The sequence below is a fragment of the Megascapheus bottae genome, chromosome 15 (genome assembly GCF_031878675.1).
Source record: "Megascapheus bottae isolate mThoBot1 chromosome 15, mThoBot2.hap1, whole genome shotgun sequence".
Classification (NCBI taxonomy): domain Eukaryota; kingdom Metazoa; phylum Chordata; class Mammalia; order Rodentia; family Geomyidae; genus Megascapheus; species Megascapheus bottae.
This window is the reverse complement of record NC_143523.1, coordinates 29,404,112-29,424,339: the sequence shown is the minus strand read 5'-3', so window position 1 is coordinate 29,424,339 and position 20,228 is coordinate 29,404,112. Positions and strand designations below refer to the sequence as shown.

The 20,228-nt window shown below is 38.1% G+C and overlaps 1 pseudogene; it reads right to left on the bottom strand.

The window, feature by feature from the left end:
• Window positions 1-239: 239 nt before the first annotated feature.
• On the bottom strand, window positions 240-14,827 carry LOC150054088 (large ribosomal subunit protein eL24 pseudogene; annotated as a pseudogene).
• Between the last annotated feature and the right edge of the window lie 5,401 nt (window positions 14,828-20,228).

The following is a 20,228-nucleotide window of genomic DNA, read 5'->3' as shown; positions in this document are numbered from 1 at the left end:
TTATATGCAAGCACTGATAGTTCATGCCTGTAATTCTACTCAGTAAGCTGAGATTTGAGGATTGCTGGTTAAAGCAAGCTCAGACTAACACAGTCCGCAAGACTCTTATCTTCAATTAACCATCACGTAATAATTAACATATATAATTATAATTAATTATATAATTATATGTATTTATATATATTAAAATTATAAAACATGTACTCAGAATTTTAGCAGTAATACACAAATGTAGTCTATTCTTTTTTTTTAAGTTACATATAGATCTTTATTTCAAAGTCTGATCAGCCAAACTAGCGTTTTCCACCAACTCGGGGAGCAGAAACCTTGACAGGCTTTACAATTATTTTGCTTAGGTGCAGCCTTTGTGGGAGTCTTAGCAGCAGCCATTGCTGTCTTCTTGGATGCTTGTTTAGCCTTTTTTGCTTCCTTGGCAGCCCGGATAGCTTGCTCTCGCCGAGCCTTTCTAACTTCTAGTTTCTGATTCCTCTTGGCCATTATATCAGCAAGGGATGCACCAGTGCTGGCCCTCTGGAATTTGACTGCACGTCGGGTTCTTTTCTTCTGAATTCCTTCCGATTGTCCCTTTTTGTGCTTTCTTCTGTAGAGGACAGTCCAGTTTATCTGTCGAGGATTCCTCTTGGAAAGGAAGGCTGACTCGCATTTTGCATTAAGAAATTGGAAAACCTTCCCATCGGTCCTGGCATAGCGCCTCCCGTGCCCAGGGTTGATCTTGTACCCTCTGAAACTTTCATGGTGGCAGCGGGTGGCCCTGTGAGAGGAAAGATCACAAATGTAGCCTATTCTTAAGAAAAAAAAATTCCTGGATGATTCTTCAAAGGTGTTTTTCACAGATGGTCCTCAAATTGAGACTCTCACAACTTGAACACTTTACATTTATTTTAGAATGTATATTTGCTGATGATAAAACTTTATTATTTTTACATACATTTTTATTGTAATTAATAGAAGGGTTACAGTATATTTGCAGATAGAAGGTGCATTACTTCACAAACATTGCTACCCCTTTTCATGTTTTGGTCCCCATTTCCCTCCCACCCCTGCTTCTCATCTTGTTTCCCCCCTTCCCTATCCTATTTCAAATAAACAAATAAACATATATACAATATATCAGATAACAAGATACTGTAACAATATGAGATAACCAAGGTATAGCAAAAGAGATGAAAAATAACAGCATATTAAGAACAAAATTCTCACATTATATGGCTTTTGTTTCTATATCCTGGAGGTCCTTTCATTTAGTGTCATACTGTATGGCCTTATGTATCTAGGTTTTGCTCTATTGTAAACCTCTGCTAGGAGAGCCCAAGGTTTCTACTGTTATGACAAATGAGGGAAACCATTGAGCCTATGTTCCTTTGAATCTGGCTTACTTCACTTAATATGACTTTTTCTAAGTCTTTCCATTTCCTTACAAATGGGGCGATGTTGTTCTTTCTGATAGCAGCATAGAATTCCATTGTGTATAAATACCACATCTTGTTGATCCAATCATCAACTGAGAGGCATCTGGGCTGGTTCCATATCTTTGCTATGGTAAATAGTGCTGCAATGAACATTTCCCTCCCCCCCCTCCTGAACTACTGGATTTTGTTTGTGAGTTTGTTAGCTTGTTTGGAGATGAGCATTGAAGCGTTCTTATTATTTTATTTCAGCTAGTTCGGCTCCTACAGGGATCATATATTAAAAGATGACCTTTAGAAGAAGAAATGAAATCTCTCACAAAGAAAGAAACAAGTATGTACAGATCAGGTTATGACCACCGATCCTCTATGAAGAAACAAACCAAAAGGGCTTGGACTTTCTAGTGGATGTAAAAAAATGCAGACAGAAACAATGTTGAATTTCCATATACTTGATTGTAATCTTACTATTTTTAACTTTTCACTCCTTTAGAATGTGAATTCCTCCTCCAATGCTGCCACCACTTATCTGCATGTCCCATTAGATTTTTATCCCAGTGGGAATAAAGCAGAAAAATCAAGCCATTGTATGATTTCCTTACATAGATATTGACTCTATTTGCTTTTCAAAATTTTTGTCTGTTTACTCTTAAATATGATTGTCAATGAAGAGTTAAATCATGAGTGGCATTAGTTTTCTTCTTTACAATTTTTATGTATTTAAAATATTTTTACAATGGACATTTACTCATCTTTTAATCAGAAAAATGTTTTGCCAATATGTCACAAAATATACAAAAAGTCTGATGTATGTTAAAATATGTTAAAAGTCTGAGTCTGGAATTAGAATTAACAGATGTTTCAGGCAAAGGAAAATGCTTCCTAAAAGCTCAGACACATAAACAATAAGTAAACAATATCTATTAAAGTGAATCTAGAGTTTGGATTCTTTTTCAAAATGTCTGTTCCCAAATATAAATGGTAATTTTTTGTGGCAACACAGCCTTAGCGAAATCCATGTTGAATATGACTCAAATTATGATATTGCATTTGTATCTAAACATAAAGCCATTTACAACTCCAAGTAGAAGAACCCTAATTCTATGCTCCTATCAGTGGTTGCTTTTCCTTGGCTCTGAAATTTGGATACACTGTAATTTGGCACAAAATGAAGTAGAGTTGGGCCAATAGTTAGGATTTTGATCAACATAAAGATCCAGAATAGATAATTCAGTGCCTGATCCCCCCTAGCTAGCACCTGTGTCTGGTTTGCCCAAAGTAATGAACAAAAAAGTGGGGCACTATGGTTATCTGGCACCTTTAAACACCTAGTGCACCTTTCTTGAAAACCAGATTTTATGACTTTAGAGTGACCATGAGTTAACACCAGCCACTTTTATATTAAAGTCAAACCCTTAAACTGTAAAGAATCCTCCTTTCAGTGCCCTCACATTTATGTAATAAAACTGGGGAATAAAATCAAAGCCTGCTTTTACTTCAAGATTCAAAAGAATAGTGTCTGTGAAATACAGGCGTCACAAAAAAAAGCAAGTATTCATTTGAATGCTACCTGATAATAGGAAAGGGATTTTGGGTGGTTTTAAAAGAAGCAGTTATTTCATCAATATGGGAATCATTCCAAGAAAATATACTTGAAGCAAGCTATAGCACATATGCTAGCAAGGGCAGCTGTGTTTATATACCATGTGTCATTTTCCAAGATGGAAAAGTATTCTCTCTCTTTTTTTAAAAAAAATTCTCCTTAGGTAAATACAAGATAAATATGTTTTGCTTTTTCCCCTGTCGTGTATATGCACTTTTTAAAACCTTAACTTTTCAATTAATGATATGTCTAGTTTTCTTTTTTTCTTTTTATTTTTTATTGTAATTAATAAAAGGGTTACATGATATTTGCCAGATAGAAGGTGCATTAATTCACATACATTGATACCCTTTCACATGTCTTGGTACCCATTACCCTCCCCCCCAACCCCCACCCGCCTTGGATTTCCCCCCTTCCCTATCAAATTTCAAATAACCAAATACAAATAAATTCAATATATCAGATAACAGAGTGAGACACTCTAACAATATGAGATACCCAAGGGACAGCAAAGGAGATGAGAGAAAACATAGTGCATTAAGGACAACAATCATTCGTTATATGGCTTTTGTTTCAATATCCTAGAGGTCCTTTCAAGTAGTGTCACACTATATGGCCTATGTATCAAGATTTTGCTCTATTGCAGATCTCTGCTAGTAGAGCCCAAGGTTTCTACTGATTATGCCAAATGAGGGAAACCATTGAGCCTAAGTTCCTTTGAGTCTGGCTTACTTCACTTAATATGATTTTTTCTAAGTCTTTCCATTTCCTAGCAAATAGGTCGACGTCGTTTTTTCTGACAGCAGCACAGAATTCCAATGTGTACAAATACCACAACTTGTTGATCCACTCATCAACTGAGGGACATCTAGGTTGGTTCCATATCTTTGCTATGGTGAATAGTGCTGCAATGAAAATTGTTGTGCTGGTGGATTTAGTATGCCCTAGATTCTGGATGGTTGGGTAAATGCCAAGTAGTGGTATTGCTGGGTCAAGGGGAGTTCTATGTTTAGCCTTTTGAGGCACTGCCACACTGCTTTCCATAGTGGTTGAATGAGTTTGCACTCCCACCAACAGTGTAGTAGTGATCCCTCCTGGCCACATCCCCTCCAGCATCTGTTGTTATTCGTTTTCCTGTTCCTGGCCATTCTAACTGGAGTGAGGTGGAATCTTAGAGTTGTTTTGATTTGCAATTCTTTTATGACCAGAGATGTTGAGCATTTCTTCATGTGTCTATAGGCCATTTTTGTTTCTTCTTCAGAGAACACTCTCTTTAAGTCTTTGGCCCATCTTTTAATGGGATGGTTGTTACTTTGGAGATTAGTTTTGGAGTGATTAAATTTTTTGAGCACTTGATATATTTTAGATATGAGGCCTTTGTCCGTTGTTTGGTTGGTGAAGATCTTCTCCCACTCTGTAGGCTTCCTAATTAATTTACTAGCTATGTCCTTTGCCATACAAAAGCTCTGCAGTTTAATGCAGTCCCACTTATCCAGCCTTTCTCTGATTTGTTGTGATTCTTGGTCCTTATTAAGAAAGTTTCGACCTGTGCCAAGGAAGTCTAGTGTATCTCCTATTCCTTCTTGTAAAGTTTTCAGTGTGTCAGCTTTTACCTTCAGGTCTTTGATCCATTTGGAGTTAATTCTAGTGCAGGGTGACAAAGAAGGATCCAACTTTAGTTTTCTGCATGTGCTTAACCAGTTCTGCCAGCACAACTTGTTGAAGAGGATATCTTTCTTCCATTCTATTTTTTTGGCTCCTTTTTCAAAGATTAGCTGGCCATAGGTCTGTGGTTTAATATCTGGGTCCTCAGTTCTATTCCATTGGTCTTCATGCTTCCTGTGCCAGTACCAAGCTGTTTTGATAATTATAGCCCTGTAATAGGGTCTAAAGTTTGGAACTGAAATTCCTCCAGCACTGTTCTTTCTGCTAAGAAGTGTTTTTGCTGTACGGGGTCTTTTATTATTCCATATGAAATTTTGAATTGCCTCTTCTATTTCTTTAAAGAATGCCATTGGGATATTGATGGGTATTGTGTTGAATTTGTAGATAGCCCTTGGCAAGATTGTCATTTTCACAATGTTGATTCTTCCAATCGAGGAGCATGGGAGGTTTTTCCATTTCCTTAGTTCTGCTTTAATTTCCTTTTTTAGGGTTTTAAAGTTTTCATCAAAAAGGTCCTTTACATTTCCTTTTTTAGGGTTTTAAAGTTTTCATCAAAAAGGTCCTTTACATTCTTAGTTAAGGTAATTCCTAGATTTTTTATTTTCTTTGAAGCTATTGTGAAAGGAGTTGCTTTCCTGATTATTGCCTCGCTCCTCTCACTGTTGGCGTAAAGGAAGGCAGTTGATTTTTGAGGGTTAATTTTATACCCTGCTACCCTTCCAAAATTTTGAATCAGCTCAAGGAGCTTGGGAGTAGAGTCTATAGGATTCTTTAAATACAGAATCATGTCATCTGCAAAGAGGGATAGTTTTACTTCCTCTTTCCCTACTTGGATCCCCTTTATGCTTGCTTCTTGCCTTATTGCACTGGCTAGGAATTCTAGTACTATGTTAAAGAGGAGTGGAGAGAGTGGGCATCCTTGTCTCGTTCCTGATTTTAGAGGAAATGGCTTTAGATTTTCACCATTAAGTGTAATACTAGCAGTGGGTTTGTCATACACAGCCTTTATTATATTGAGGAATGTTCCATGGATTCCTAGTTTCTCCAGAGCTTTTAGCATCAAGGGGTGTTGTACCTTGTCAAATGCCTTTTCTGCATCTATTGAGACAATCATGTGATTTTTGTCATTGCTCCTGTTGATGTGTTGAATTATATTAATTGATTTGCATATGTTGAACCAGCTTTGCCTCCCTGTGATGAATCCTGTTTGATCATAGTGTATAATTTTTTTGATGAGTTGTTGTAGATGGTTGGCTAGTATTTTGTTGAGAAGTTTTGCATTGATGTTCATCAAAGAAATGGGTCTATAGTTCTCTTTCTTTGATGAATCTCTGTCTGGTTTGGGGATGAGGGTTATACTGCCCTCATAAAATGAGTTTGGTAAAGAACCTTCATTTTCAATTTCGTTGAAGACCTTGAGGGTATTGGTGTGAGCTCTGCTTTGAAGACCTTATAGAATTCAGCTGTGAATCCATCTGGCCCTGGGCTTTTCTTATTGCCATTTCTATTTCAGAGCTTGAAATAGGCCTGTTTAGTTGGGTTAGTTCTTCTTGATTCAGGGTGTGTATGTTAATATTGGCTAGGAATTCATCCATTTCTTCCAGATTCTCAAATTTGTTGGCGTAAGGGTTTGAGAAGTATTCCCTCATGATATTCTGGATCTTGGTAATTTCTGTCATGATATTACCATTTTCGTCTGTGATTTTGTTTATTTCGATATGCTCTCTTCTTTTTTTGGTAAGATTTGCTAAGGGTTTGTCAATTTTGTTAATTCTTTCAAAGAACCAACTTGTTTTGTTGATTCTTTCTATAGTTTTTTTGGATTCCAAATCATTTAATTCTGCTTTGATTTTAATAATTTGCTTTCTTCTACTGGGATTAGGGTTGGTTTGTTTCTCTTTTTCCAGGAGCTTAAGGTGAGACATTAACTTGTTGGTTTGCAATTTTTCCAACTTGTTGTTATAGGCACTCAGCGCTATAAATTTTCCTGAGTACTGCCTTTGCTGTGTCCCAAAGGAGTTGGTAGTTTGTGTGCTCCTTACTGTTAAATTTCATAAACTGTTGGATTTCTGTTCTGATCTCTTCGATGACCCATTGGTGATTCAACAATGTGTTGTTCAGTCTCCATGAGTTACAGGGTTTTCATTGGTGAAAATGTGTGTTCAGTTCCAATTTGATGCCTTTGTGGTCTGAGAGTGTGCAGGGAATAATTTCAGTGTTTCTGAATCTGTCCAGGTTTGTTTTATCGCCTAAGATGTGGTCTATTTTGGAAAATGTTCCATGTGCTGCTGAGAAAAATGTATATTGTGTTGTTGCTGGGTGGAATATTCTGCAGATGTCTGTTAGATCTAGTTGGTGTATATAGTTGTTCAGTTCTAAGGTTTCTCTGTTGAGTTTTTTGCCTTGTTGATCTGTCTATAGGTGAGAGTGGTGTGTTAAACTTACCAACAATCACTGTTTTTCGATCTATGTGTGGTTTCAATGAAAGTAAAGTTTGCTTGATGAAGTTTGGAGCCCCGGGATTGGCCGTGTAAATATTTAGGATCGTTATGTCTTCCTGGAGGAAAGATCCCTTTAGTATGTAGTAACCTTCTTTGTCTCTTCTTACTAATTTTAGTTTGAAGTCTATTTTATCTGATATGAGGATGGCAACTGCAGCCTGTTTATGAGGGCCATTAGCTTGATAGAGTTTATTCCAACCTCTCACTTTCAAAAGATGATTGTTTTTTGGGGTAAGATGTGTCTCTTGAAGACAGCAGAACGATGGCTCTTGCTTTTTGATCCAACTAGACAGTCTATGCCGTTTAGTTGGAGAGATAAGTCCATTGATATTGAAAGTTAAGATTGAGAGATATTTATTAGTTCCTACCATTTTTAAAAGCTTTTATTAGGACCTGTGTCTTGACAGTTCTTGTGGTCCTTAGATGGTATGCTGTTTAGGTGCCATTTCTTTCCCTATATTGCATTTCTTTTGGTTTTCTATGTATAGGACATCTTTGAGAATTCTCTGTAGTGTTGGTTTTGTTGCTACATATTGTTGCAGCTTTTCCCTGGAATGGAATGTTTTTATTGTTCCCTCAGTTATGAATGAGAGCTTAGCTGGGTATAGTATTCTTTGTTGGTAATTATTTGACTACAGGGCATGACATATATGCTTCCAGTCACTTTATACATTATTGATCCCTTTTCCCTGGCTACCTTTAGGATCCTTTCTTTGGTTTCTATTGATCCAGTTTGGATTACGATGTGGGATGTTCTTTTCTTGTCAGGTCTGTTTGGGGTTCTAAAAGCTTCTTGTATCTGGATGGGCCTGCCCTTCTGGATATTTGGGAAATTCTCTGAGATGATTGCCTGAAGTATATTTCCAATACCATTGACCTCTTTCTCCAGACCCTCCTCAATACCAATTAGCCTTAAATTAGACTTCCTAATTGTATCTTGGACCTCCTGGAGCGCTCTCTCATATTTCCTAGATTTGGATTGACTCATTTTCTGTTCTTTCTCTATAACAACTAAATTATCTTCAGCCCCAGAAATTCTCTCCTCTGCATTGTCTAACCTGTTATCAAAGCTATCTACTTTATTTTTCATCTCCCTTGCTTCTAATTGCTCATTTTTGATGCCTTGCATCTCTTCTTTTAGATCATGTATGGATTTCTTTAGCTCCTTGATTTCCATTTGAGTGGTTAGCTCAGTAGCTTTATTTTCTTTGGACATTTGCTGGAGTTCAGTCACCTTTTTATTTGTGGATTCTATGAATTCATCCATTTTTCTTTGAAAAACCTTTATTATGGCCTCCTTTATGGCTTCTTCTTTTTCACTTATCACCTTGTTTATGGTTTCATCTTGTTTAGCTATGGCTTCCTCCCTTATCTCTTTCTTTATATTTTCACATTTTTCATTAATGATGTTTATCAATTGCATTTGTATAACACTTGGAAGACTCTCCTCTAGGTTTGCCAGTGACTGTTCCATTGTCTGTTTACATTGGGTGGGGGATGTTGTTTCTTGATTTGACATTTTTCTTGAGTTTCTTGTTCTGCCCATTTGAAAATGGGAGCAAGATTAATACTAAACACGATTATAGTTTTTCAGATATAACCAACCTAGACCTCTGTAGCTGGCAGACAGTAGATGTTCACAGTTTTTGACTGGTGTTATCACTCTTTCTTTTTGTGCACTTACAGACCAGTCTAATACAACCACTGATAAGCGATTTATACCCAAAACAATAAGCCTCTCAATCCAATCCCTATTCTCTTTAAGTCCCTGTGAGCCTAGAGTATAATTGAACACCTAGATATACAGTATTGCTCAACAGCCATCAAGTGTAGGTCCATGCATTATAAGGGTTTAAAAACGAACAGAGGACCAGAGATAGAAAAATAGAATGAGAGAGGTCAGGGGAGGTACAAGAGGATTAACGTAGGAGTGTAAGATTATTATAGTAATGAAGAAAAGGTATAGCATAAGGATAACTGACCTAAGTTGGTAATTAGGTAGCATATTTGTGCACAAAATTTGGAAAGTATTAGAATAAAACTTATGTGTTGCTGCACGACAAGCTCTCAGCCCAATTAGTGGCCTCACAGTGGGCCATGGGATGGATCTGCAAGCTTCAGTCTGAGCGCGCTGGGCAGATGTTTTCCTGTGCTGCTTCCAGGGGCGGCCCCCAACCAAGGGTCTGAGGTTTGAGTTTCCAGGGGCTTTCAGCAGGACCAGCAGGAGACCGCTCTGTTCCCAGGGGTGGTGCCCAGCTGAGGACATGGGCCTTTCTAATTCTCAGAAGGTGAGCTTGGCTGCTGGTCGGCCCTTTAGATCCCTGCTGTGTTTCCACTGTGTTGTCAGAGTCTGTGACTGTGGGGCCCCTCGGTGCTGTCTTGCTCAGGATTCCCAGCTGGAGGATGCCCCGCTCAAGAATTGAGGGGGACAGATGCTGGCTCCTATTTTCCCGCACCCTCTACCCGCTGTTGTAAGGCAGGGTCCCAGCGCCCTCCACTCTCCAGATCCAGTGGCCTGGGAAAGGAGCCTGGTGGGCGGGTGGGAGCTGGAACAGCTCCTCCTCCCCTGGTGGGGTGCTGAGTCTTAGGGTCCGCCCACCTGTCTCTCTCCAGTCAGAGGGCCGGGAGTTGAGCCCGTTGGGCGGGTGGGAGTTGGGACAGTTCCGCCTCCCTTGGTGGGGTGCTGGGTCCAGTCAATGGCCTGAGGGAGGGGGCTGTTGAGGGAAGGGACAGGATTCTAAATTCCTTGCCCCCCTGCTCCTGCCAGTCTTTCTCAGGCGGGGTGGAGAGGTCTGAGTTAAGTTCTATTGCTTGGCACCTCTCTGCTTTCCCTATGTGTTTGGGGACCCGCTGTGGTATTCACACCTCTGCATTCCATCTGTGGGTATTCCACGGTGGTGGGGAGTCTTTCACTCCCCTCGGGTCTCCTCCGCCGCCTGTGGTCTGCGTCTGGGTTCCACTGCTTGCTGTTCTGTTCCGCGTCCGGGTTCCACCTGGTCCAATGCTGGTTTCTGCGGGTCGGGGCTGCCCAGCCAGGTGCCCTCCCCTGCTTTTTGAGGATAAGCTGGTGGGGAGGTGTGGGGGAGGGACCCTCGCATTCTGAATTCTTTGAGAAAGTTGGATGTGAGCTTTATCTGGATTTCTTTTCTGGTTTGAGTCCTTCTCCGTTGCTTTTTGAGTTTGTTGTTGTGGATTTCTTAGGATAATTGGCTCGTGGGACTCCCTGGTTCTCTCTTTTTGTGAGAGAGAGCTAGGCAGCGTTCCTGTTGTCTCGGCACCATCTTCTGTTCATGTCTAGTTTTCTTATCTATTATAGGATCATATCCTTGAAGACTCGCCTTCTTTATTTGATTAAGAACATTGTCCATAGGTGGGGTAAGATGGTGAATTGGAAATGTTTACAATCTTGATTCCATGGATGAAAATAGTCAGGTAACACAGGAGAGACTATAGTCTGAAAACAGAAAAGGAAGAGCATTCTATTGAAATCATGAAAGAGTAACACAGAAGAGAATCAGAAGCAACAGAGGAATGTAGCAAACATTACCCCCAGCTATATTGCCCAGATCCCAGGTGGGGAACTGGGAGAGAATTATGACACACTGGAAACTGTGGCTGCAAAATGCAACCACACTACCCACATTTTTCAAACCTCGTGTAGAGATTTAGTAAGACAACAACTGCACTGATGTGAAAGACTAACCTCAGTGAGGAAAGACATACTGTTACTCCCCTCATCTCTGAGAATTATACTCAGATATTATTTTGAAAGGGAGCCTTTTGTTCAAGCCTTTGCTATTCTGAAACCCAAGAATAATCACAGATCAGGGAGTCTGATTCCACAGAGTTCAGGCATCAAGAAACCCTGGTAAAGAAGGATATGATTGTGAAAGTCCTCTTCCCTTGTAAGGAGCAAGTCTTATCACCTACCCTCATTAATGGAAACAATGCACATGCATATGGCTGGTACAATATTAAGACTCAAAAGCCTAGATATGTGTTGACTGCTAGGATGGTTTGAGGGCTCTAAGATCATTCCCTCTGAATCTCCTGATACCCTCAGTCTTTCTTCTAGCCGAAAGATGAGCTGACAGGCTGGAGCCAAGAGCACAAAGGCCCACCACTGGAAATTATATCCAGGCATGTATTTGATGCCAGGTAGGACTGAGAGCCTCGACTATAGATATTCTAAATCATAGGATTTCCAAAAGATCTCCCAGCACACAAGCAGCTAGATGAACTTCCAGACATAGACTAAAATACTAGAGTCCACCTGAAACTATTCAGTAGTGTTTGCTGCCAGATAAGTCTGAGGGCCGTGAGGTCAGAACCACCAAATCATCTGATTTCTATAATCTCTCCCCTACCAAGAGCTGTGTGGAGGGGTTGTTTCTTAAATTACTGATGCTAGGCTCCAGAAATTGTGTTCCAGTGGTCATTTGTTGTCAAGTAGGACTCTTCAAGTCCACTCACATATCTCATCCTCCTACTACAAGTAGTAAACCACTCTGAGATCAGTGCTTGGAATACCTAGCTCTTTCCATTTTCCCGTAACTAGCACAGAGCTCAGGGCTCTACTTTTTCCCCTTAGTCCAAAAATACATTTGAGGCTAATATCTCGGTTTGGACATTTGCCGACTTTGGAAACACAAACTTTTAGACAAAGTACAAACTTGCCCAACATACAGGCTGTGAAGCACTCTGCAGCCAGTTGTAAATTACAGGAAACAAAGGGAAAGTTGTAGTGTGAAAGAATAGAAGTAGGAAATTGACCCTTCTACAAAGAGATTCCTTGTAGTTATTCTCAATTTGAACAACTGGGGATTGGTGCTCTGAATATGGAAAAAATGCTTGGATCTAGTCCTAACAGTGGGAGTACATCAATATTTGATTCAGACTTGCAAATCCTAATGCCAAAATGTAAGAAATTTGAAAAACAAGGTCAAATGACTCCTCTATAACACCATAGTAATGAATTCTAAAAATAATAAAACATAAAATCTCAAAGATCGTATTACTTATTAGAATAATCAATTAAATTAATGATGATAAAAGAGAATTCCAGAACAAATGAAATAATGAAAGTAATCCAAAACATGAAGGAGAATTTAATAAAGAAATTATTCTTAAAAAGTTATGATTTTAGAATAAAAAGCTTAATAGGTTTTAAGTCTTCATTGAAAATCTACTAGGAGATTAAAATCAGAACTTGTAGATAAAGAAGAGGTACTAGAAAACATAGATGAAGGAAGTAGCACTATGGCTCAACATGGTAGAGCACTAGCCTTGAGCTGAAGAATTCAGGGACAGTGCCCAGGCCCAGAGTTCAAGGCCCATGACCGACCAAAAAAATACATACAGAAGAAGGAAAGGACATACAGAAACACCACACTGAAATCCCTTTGTGCAGTTAATATGCACTAGTAGAAAAAATAGGATATTTTGCCTGCAAAAGTAGGTACTTGAATGTATGTACAATAGTACCGACACACAATGCTACCAAATGCTATTAACTTATAACACTGGCTAATATGCCACATGGATAATATCTCCTATGTAAAATAGATAGTACTACTGCACAAAATATCCCAATGGAGATACTAGAGTCTGGAATGATAATATATGATATGGTGTCTCTTGTTGCAATAAGATTTCAGCTGTCTCAAATTTCTCCAGGGTATTTTATTTCACATGAAGAGGCTAGGAGGCTAAGAGGTTGCACTCTAGCTTGGTCATTAATTTTTTTTTTTTTGCCAGTCCTGGGCTTGGGCTCAGGGCCTGAGTATGGGCTCAGGGCCTGAGCACTGTCCTTGGACTTTCTCAAGGCTTAGCACTCTACCACTTGAGCCTCAGCACCACTTCCAGCTTTTTTCTATGTATGTGGTACCGAGGAATCGAACCCGGGTCTTCGTGCATGCTAGGAAAGCACTCTACCACTAGGCCAAACTCCCTGCCCCTGGTCATTAAAATTTAACTATAAACTTCAGCTTAGGAAGTAGAGCTGTAGCTCAAAGTGGTAGAGTGCTAGCCTTGAGAAAAAAGCTCAGAGAGAGCGTCCATTCAAGCTCAATGATCAAGAAATAAAAACAAACAAACAAAAAACAACAAAAACCACCACCAACAACTGAAACCTTTTTGCTTATCTGAATCTCAATGTATTTAGTGTTCAGAAAGAGAGGGGCTGGGAGCATGGCTTAGTGGTAGAGTGCTTGCCTAGAATGCACAAAGATTGGGTTTCTATTCCTTGGTGCCACATACACAGATAAAGCTGGATGTGGTGCTGTGGCTCAAATAGTAGAACTCTAGTGTTAAGGGAAGCCCAAGGAGAGTTCTTAGGCCCTGAGTTCAAACCTCAGGACTGGTACAAAAAGAGAGAAAATGACAAATATTTGTAATATTCTTAAGAATATCAGACTTAACTGGGCACTGGAGGCTCATACCTGGAATCCTATCTAACCTGGAGGCTTAGATCTGAAGATTATGGGGTGAAGCCACCCAAGCAGAAATGTCTATGAGGCTTTTATCTCCAGTTAACCATCAAATAGCCAGAAGCAGAGCTGTGGCTCAAGTGATAAAGTGCTATCCTTGAGCATGAAAAGCTCAGAAGCAGTACTCACACTCTGAGTTCAAGTCCCAGAACCAGCACACACAATGAAAAAGAATGTAAGAATTAATGAATGGCACTCTACACAAGGTAGGTACTTAATATGGGTAGCTTTTATTCTTTTAATCTTTCTTTTGTCCTTTTAATGAATTGTCTGTAAGGACAAATGTTAATATTTTAATATTTTTGAAAGGAGAAACTTTCTAAACTAAATCCAGTTGCTTATTGTCTTTCTAAACAGGATGGGTAAAATTAATATATATTTTCTTTGATGTACCCAGAATCGGAATTTCTGGCAGCTTCAACACTGTGATACCTTCAGGCCCTGATTAAATGTTTCAAAAATCTTTTGTTCTTATGCTAAATTATCCTGAATTGCTTTTATTTTTAAATGTACACATTCACTTTTTCCCACTATCTTTATGTACATTTTTTTCAGTTTGAAACACAAAATTTTTGCAGATTACTTGTTCAAGTCTATCTACTGTATTTTAATATGTTACATATCTTTACACAGAGTATCAATGGCAGTTTAGAATTATCTGTCACAGACAGGATGATAACCCTCAAATACTATAGCCAAATTAAATATTTACATAAGTGAAGACTTTAGCCATTCCTTTGGCCTTGTAAGAGGCCTCCCCTCCACATTCTTCCTTTTCTGAGTTCTGGCTGTGTTTTCAGTACTTGGTTTTGTCAGATGTGTGACAGTCTGTCTCCTTCTTCTTGATGTTGATAGCCAATCTGCCAGTCATTTGAATGCCCTTTACAGTCCTTCTACCTTCCATATCCCCCATTTCCAGACTTCCACCTTCTCTATTTTTATATTTCAAAATCTAAATCTAGCAAGCTAAGTTATCACTCTGGGTACAATTTATTTTTATTGCTTTTTTTTATCAGCTGTCAAAACAGCTGAGTGTTAAACAACTGGCTGGTTTCCAAAGACAGCATTAGGAATGGGAGGAGAGGTGATTAGAGCTGTATGAGCTACTTACTCTGAAGAATCATCTTGGATACAGAAAGCCATTGCCTTCAGAATAGCCTTTATTAAAAACAATCCATTGATCCTAATTTCTAATTTTCTCCCGTACGAATCATGGAGTTATGAATATACGTACCGTAGCATTTCTCAGGAAGATAAGAATCTACTTTCATCAAACAGCAGCATAGGAAAAGCTTCATCAGACTACGCAACAACTTGCTGCTATCAAAATTGTGCCTCTGGAGGTTTTGTCACTAAAGCAAGGACACAGCAATACTACCATACCAACATTCGTTGGTTCCAGTCTGACCTTGAGGTGGGTGAATAATTTATGCTTCATTGACCTTTTCCAGTTTCAAGACTGTTGAAGCCACAAACCAATTAGCTAGACCTATCTTCTTTCCTCTGTCCAGGGGCTCCCCTACTATTTCAACAGTCATAAATCAATCTCTTACCATTTCACAGCCATGAAGTTAGACAAAATGCCCTTTTTGTTCAGAAATTTGCCTGCTTGTTTTTGGAAATGTAAACATTTTTGTTTTAAACACCATCATCTGGGGTATTTGTATTTTAAAATAATCTAATGATGAGTATAATTTGTTCCAATGCCTCTTCTTGGAAGGGAATTTTTGTTAGCAATTTATTGCATCTATTTCTGGAGCGAATTGTCCACTCTCCACAAGCATGTACATTCTTTTAGCAATCTTAATGCACTGATACCATGCTACTTCTCTGGGGGAAGTGATGTTATCATAAAATGAGTGAAGAAATACAATCTACGTTTCTATTTTATGATGGTTTTTGGACAAGGCAGTGTTAATTCTGTTTTTAATCTTTATAGTTTACTTTTATTTACTTTCTGTGCTTTTAATTTACTGTTCTTTTTGGAAAGTCTTGAACTGACTTTATAGATGGATGATTTTCAGCCTTTTCTAGATTCTAATGTGTGTGTGTGTGTGTGTGTGTGTGTGTGTGTGTGTGCGCGCGCACACACGCACGTGTGGCTAAAAATTATCCCTTTATACATTCTCATTGCATTCTGCATATTTTGGTGCTCTGTATTTCATTATTTATACTTCAAAACTTTTGACAATATAATTTCTTCCTTGACCAAAAGGTAGTTTAGTGGTGTAATATATAATTTTCAAGCATTTTGGAACTTTTCAAAAATCATTTGTTTTCTGTAGCCAGGGAATATTTTATAAAAATCTGTGTAGCTCAGTGTCATTTGAAACCCTTGAAATTTATGGAGACATATGCTATGATCTAACATATGGCTAACCTTGGTAACACTTTATAAACTTGCAAAGTTTGTACATTCTTTATTTAGGACAATGTTAATATACTAAACATATTAAAATTTTCAATATTTTGGGCAAATTTCTATCCTTATTGTTTTTTTCCTACTTATGCTACCAGTCACAAAGAACAACTTTAACAATTATGTAGGGATTGTTTACTTGTCATTTTTTGTTTTCTGTGCAACAAAGCAAATTCATTAGATGTAAGATCTTCTTTCTAATTATTATATCTTCTGTTCATTTTGCCTTATGTAATTATAACTCATTTCTATCCCCAATACTACTTAATGTTTAAAGTAAATCTATTATTAGTATTGTTAATGCTGTTTTTTATTTGATATTTACATCATGTTCTTTTAGGATGAGCCTTAGTGTATTCTTTTTTAACCGATTTTATTATTATAAAAGTGATGTACAGAGAGCTTACAGTTATATAAGTCAGGTAAAGATTGTATTTATTTTTGGATAATATCACCCCTGCTCTTGCTCCCTTAGTGTGTTTTAACATTTAACATATACCTCTTATTAGAATTGTATGCTTCCATTTATCCATATTGAAGGTCATTATATTTTAATTGAAGTAATTATATCCTGTTTATTGTCATTGTGGTTAAATGTTATCAACTTCATATATTTTATTTATCTCTCCTATCTTATATTTTCGTTTTCTATATTATTCTATTTGTTATTGTTATTCACTTGTGTTTCCTTCCTTAGGTTATTGTGCATGCTTGCTATTCTTTTACTGGTTACCTTGGAGATTTTGACATATGTCATTGATTTATTAAGATTTTATAATAGTAGCAATTTTATATTCTAAAAAATGAAAAGTGGGGCCAGGAGTTTGGCCTAGTGGCAGAGTACTTGCCTGGCATACACAAAGACCTGGGTTCAATTCCTCGGTACCACATAACACAAAAAAGCCAGAAGTGGTGCTATGGCTTAAAGTGGTAGAGTTCTAGCCTTGAGAAAGGCCAAAAACAGTGCTCAGGCCTTGAGTTGAAGCCCCAGGACTGGCTAAAAAAATGAAAGGATAATAGATCTATTTAATAATTTTAGTTCAACTACCCATTGCCATAGTTTATTACAAGCAATTTGATTCTAGAAAATATGTTTACTATTGTACTTTATAGTCAATATTTATTTTGACTAATTCTTTTTTATTTGACTTGTTTAGTTTTGCATACATTGGAGATAATTTGTCGTGTGTATGTGTGTGTGTGCCTGTGATTCTGTGTGTGTGTGTGTGTGTGTGTGTGTGTGTGTGTGTGTGTGTGTGTGTGTATGTGTGTACCAGTCCTGGGGCTTGAACTCAAAGTCTAGGCATTGCCTCTGAGCTATTTTGCTCAAGGCTATCCCTCTACCACTTGAGCCAGAGTTCCACTTCCAATTTGCCTTTTTTGTTTATTGTTTATTTGTTTGTTTGTTTGCCAGTCTTGGGCCTTGAGCTCAGGGCCTGAACACTATCTTTGGGTTTTCTCAAGACTATAGCTCTACCACCTGAGCAACAGCACCACTTCTGGCTTTTTCTGTGTATGTGGTACTGAGAAATAGAACCCAGGGCTTCATGCGAGTTAGGCCATGCTCCTGTACTCCAATTTGTCTTACATTTTAAAGAAGACGGTTTCATATTTTCTTTGGTATGAAAACTCTGTTATGATTATGAAAACTGAGTTCTTGCATGCCTATGTCTTTGCATGTCTTTCACTTTTAAAAATGTATATTTTCCAAATGTCCAGAAACAAGGACATACTAAAGCCACGAACACAACGATGTTCATTGCAGCACTATTTACCATAGCAAAGATAAGGAACCAACCCAGATGCCCCTCAATAAATGATTGAATCAAGAAGATGTAGTACTTATACAGAATGTAATTCTATGCTGCCATCAGAAAGAATGACATCCTCCCATTTGTAAGGAAATGGAAAGACTTGGAAAAAATCATATTAAGTGAAGTAAGCCAGACCCAAAGGAACATGAGTTCCATGGTTTCCCTCATTTGTAATAATTAGTACGTATCTAGGACTCTCCTAGCAGAAGATTACAATAGCTCAAAATTTAGGTATCTAAGGTCATATAGGATGAAACTAAATGAAAGGAACTCTATGATATGGAAATAAGAGCTTTATCTTGTATGGTTGTTATTAATGAAATATCATTTCTCTTCTCTTTTGTTGCCCTTTGGTCAATCTCATATTATTACAGTATCTGACTTTGTTATCTGGTATATTGTATATATGTTTATTTTTTATTTGAAATAGGAAAGGGAAGGGGGGAAAACAAGATGATTTTGAGAGGGTGGGGGAAGGGAAATGGGGACTAAAACATGAGAAGGGGTATCAATGTGTGAGAAGTAATGCACCTACTAACTGGGGAATGTTACTGTAACCCCTCTATACACTACCCCGACTATAAAAAAAACTTAAAAACAATGTGTATTTTAATACAAATTTCTTGAACGTTTGATATCATCCTTATCTCTTCTTAAGCTACCCCATCATCTTCTGGCTTCATTATTTCTTTGAACAACCTTGTGCATCTTGCTGTTCCTGCTTTGTAGGTAATAGATTTTAATGTTTTCTTCTTGTACATTCTATTTTTTATTCTAAGAGTCCCAGGACCTCCCACATGCTGGACAAGCTTTCTTCCACTGAAACACATCTCCGGTCCTCCTGATTTCTTTTAACAGTTTTACATGTTGTTTTTGTGTTTGTTTTGCTTTTCTTATAATATACATCCTATGCATCCTGTGGTTATTTCTTCACTTGAAACCATCTCTGGGTTCTACTACTGAACAGTAATCTGGGTTCTTTGGTAGACTGGTGGAATGAAATAAAGAGGACTGTTATAGATCAAAAATGACCTGAAACAAATGTTCAATAAGCGCATCTTGTTGCAACCAAAACAATGATAAAAACATATTTTGGTACAATAAAAATTAAAATGCGATAGAATATTATGTGATATAAGAATATTTTTGTTTTGTTTTTTGCCAGTCCTGGGCTTGAGCTCAGGGCCTGAGCACTGTCCTTGGACTTTCTCAAGGATAAAGCCTACCACTTGAGCCTCAGCACCACTTCCAGCTTTTTTCTATGTATGTGGTGCTGAGGAATTGAACCTGGATCTTTGTGCATGCTTGGCAAGCACTCTACCACTAGGCCAAACTCCAATTTTGTTATTTTTATAGAGCGGTGTTAATGTTACTTTAGTAAGTTAACATACATGAGTACTAATGGTACATACTGAAAAATGTACAGTGATAGTAGAAAATACAAAGTCATTATGTACTTAAATTAAAATGTAATAAATAATTCATTTAAACTATGTTAATAAACATTTCTTTTTAAATAAATTGATATAGTAGCTTCAGTGGACTGAATACTTTGTGGAGGATATAATCTTCCCTCCAGTGTTTTCTTCATACTTTTCCAGCCGGATGACTTAACTATCAGGGATAGAAGACCAGGAATCTGTTTGTTTTTTTTTCTCCATCATGAAGTTGATACGGTTTATATTGAATTCCTTACATCAGAGGGTTTGATGGTCAGTCTTGCCTTTTCTTGATAATAGTTGAGCCAATTCCTTAACCCTTCCTTGTAGCATCTGCCACTGAAATTCTCAGGGGCCCAGAGCTGCCCCAGTAAGTCCTTAGTGCACTTGTCCACTGTGATGTTAAGTAGCGCTCACACTCACAGACATAATTCCTACAACTGCAGCAGCCACTCAGTGCTCTGCTGCTAGGCTCCGTTTGGAGCTTTCTACATCGACCATCTTATTCAGTTCTTCCATCTACTGGAAGAAGGAAAGAAATGAGTGAAGAAGGCATAGAGGTGACATTTTCCCACAGCTATTGATGGTGAGTGATGTATCTATTTAGGACTCCTCTGCCAAAGCTTATCTTCCACTCAATGGCTTGGACTACTGAGAGCAGGTTGCTGATTATCTCTATGAGACAAAAACAGAGTTAGAACCCTGAAAGTTAATGGTGCCGTGCGGGACCCTTGTTTGAAGTAAGGAGTGGATTTATTTCGAGTGTAGCAGGAATGGTTGTAGGGATAATATATGAGTTTTTGTTCTTTCAAAATCTGAAAATAATTTACGATAACAAAGAGCTAAAACATAGTTGAATGTTTCTGTGCACT